The sequence below is a fragment of the Vipera berus genome (assembly GCF_964194415.1).
Source record: "Vipera berus genome assembly, chromosome: Z".
NCBI lineage: Eukaryota > Metazoa > Chordata > Lepidosauria > Squamata > Viperidae > Vipera > Vipera berus.
In genome coordinates, this window is record NC_138205.1 from 126,806,064 (window position 1) to 126,809,181 (window position 3,118).

Below are 3,118 nucleotides of genomic sequence, written 5' to 3' on the forward strand. Positions count from 1 at the left end.
TTGCGCTGCCCTTTTTCGTCAGTGGAAAACTCCTGTGCGCTGACGCAGGAGGTGACCGGCTAGCTCAGCCAGACACAGCCCGGCCCTCTTCCTGCCCGGCCTCTCTCCTCCCCGGCGGAGCCACGCTCGGCGGCGGCAGGAGCAGCAGCCAGGGGAGGAGGAGGAGGGAGGGATGAGCAAGAGCCTAGTGGCCTCCCTTCCCTTCCCGGAGAGAAAGGGAGAGCGCAGGGATTGGTTGGATCCGTGGCCGCAGGGATTCGCACGTCGGTGTGCGCGCGCGTGGGCTTCGCCGGCAGGAATTTCTCCGGGGCCGCAGGCGTCCGAGGCTCGGGCCGTTCGAGACGTCCCTGCTTCCCGTCGTCTTCCCCCCCCCCCACCACCACCCCTTTGGGATTTACTGTAGAGCAAAAAGCCTTCCGGGTTGCAGCCAGAGGGGCTGCCTGGTGGAGATCCCTGCCGCGGGGAGGGGAGGAGGGGGGAGAGTTATTGGCAAACGACCCCAGCGGGCTTTGCCGGCGTGGGAGTTGGGAACGATAGGCGGGGAAGTCGTAGCCCAGAGGAAGGCGCCTGATCGTAGGATATCCGGTAGCTGGCTCAGCTATTAGCTTGTTGGAATTAACACCCCACACACACGCGCGCGCACACGCACTCTGCCCGTGTTCTATTCAGACGAGCATAAGAGAGCCCAACCGCATTCCCGCACCTCAGGAAAGAGGAAAGGTGCTTGGTTAATCACCAGACCTGGAAAACAAATTAAATCTGTCCAGAGAGGTGCTGTGAAGAAGACTTTGGAGTCTTTTGGTCTTTATAATTAATAGTTTTAAAAGGATTTTTAAAGTGCATTTTTTCTTCTTCTAAGAATGGGGGTGAACAAGGCTCCGCTGCCACACCTGTGCAATACAGGTGGTCCTCAATTTACAACCGCAATTGTAACCGTGGCTAAGAGGGACAGCTGTGAAGTGAGTTTTGCCCCATTTTATGACCTTGTTTGCCACAACTGTTAAGCGGATTACTGCAGTTGTTAAGTTAGTATCATGGTGGTTAAGTCGATCTGGCTTCCCCAGTGACTTTGCTTGTCAGATGGTCACAAAAGGAGATCACATGATCCCAGCACTGCAACCGTCATAAATACAGGCCAGGTGCCAAGCCTCCAAATTTTGATCTTGGGGATACTGCAATGGTCATAAGTGTGAAAAACAGAAGCCACTTTTTCCAGTGCTGTTTTGTGAATGATCACTAAATGAATGGCTGTAAATTGAGGACTATCTGCATCAAAGTTCCCTTTCCCATCACCAGGCCGCAAACCCAGGATATTCCAGAAGTGCAAATATTCCCCTAACCCCAAGTGCAAGTTCTGACCTTTATAAAGGTTGGTGAGGGGTGGTCAACTATGATTAGAAACCAGTTCACACATTCAAGTTCCCTTACACAGTTTTTGCCTGCCTGATGAGTCTTGAAATGGCCTGGATGCATCGGAAACCAGGTCTGTAATTTGCATATTTAATCTCAGTTTATGCCCCGTGAGAATTTTAAGGTTGGAGAGGAGACAAACAGAACACAACTGAATCCTTCCTTAAGATGCACAACATGACCTGGTCAAAAAAAATATTTATCTGGATTTTGGCTGCTGGGGGATTCTGGGAATTGAAATGTAGTCACACCAAAGTTGCCAGTTTGAACAACGATAGTGTAATCTGTAGCTCAGTATGAAGGAGGCAAAAATTTGGACGGGATGGATCTCATGGATGGATTTAGAGCATTTACTCAGCTGCCAACTAAATTGATGCAGCGCTGGGCACCGGATCCCAACAGTAAGAAAAATCAACTACATATTCCTAAAAAAGAGTCTTTGATGTGCAAAATGGGAATTTTCCACCTCTTTCATTACCCATTTTGCTCAAGAAGGGGAAATAACATCATAGATGCCTATAACAGGATCATTACATCTGAAAACTATGCTAGTAAGAAAAAAGTACGGGATGTAACAGTGATGAAGAAAAGATATTTTAAAAAATCTCTAGAGCCCTTAAAGAAATTGTTGTTGTTGTTATTATTATTATTATATTTTTATTCATAAAACATGAAACTCAGTCAACTGAACACTCAAATTGACTGGCACTAATGGGTGACATGGGCTGCTGCCAGCATCTTAGGTATCAACCAGGCACCTCCTTAAAATGTAAGATGTTCCGAGTAGCGCAGTTTTTTTGTAGCTTTGCTGGAGTTATTGCAGGAAGCTGCATTTTCTTAATGTATTTTGCAAAGTTTTTGGACATAGTTCCCAGTGCTCTGATGCCAATGGGTATCACTGTTACACGTTTCATCCATAATCATGCTGCTGCTATTTTTTATTATTATTATTATTATTATTATTATTATTATTATTATTATTATTATTATTATTAGTAGTAGTAGTAGTAGTAGTAGTAGTTGGAAGGGATCTTGAAGGTTTTCTAGTCCAACCCCCCTGCTCAGGCAAGAAACCCTATACCATTAAGTCTGAGGGAAGATGGAAAAGTAGTTGTAATCTCAGAAACTTATATATTTGTGTGTATTTTAGGAATATATGGTTAATTTTTCTTACTATTGGGGTATATTGCCCACAGTGGCTAAGTTGGGCATCTGTATAAATGCTGTAAATTCATCCATCCATCCTTTCTCACTTCTTTTTTACAGACCCCACCCCAAAACCTTCACCTTCTTCATATATTACAGTAGCTTTAGCAACATATAAGTGGAGTTGCTCAAACTGGCAACTTTGTGCAAATTTCAGCTAGCAGGAGAATTCTAGGAACTGAAGTCTACAAATCTTAAAATGGCCAATTTTGAGAGCTGCTAAACTAACATTAAATCTGTGAGAATCCAACCCACGTTTAGTTTATGATTCAATACAAAGGTAAAAATTGAGTAATGCATTTCTTCCTCACCCCTTAGTTAAATCATCCATTGAAATATAAGCATCCTCTACTTTTAAGCTTGCATTTAGGGTTTAATATGTAAAATCAGTCAATCATGGCTTATGAAACAAATTAGGGTTTAGCTCTGCACATTGGTCCCCTCTCTTTTAGCTACAGTACTTTTAGCAGATTTAGGTTATAAACATCAGTGGTAAGCTGCT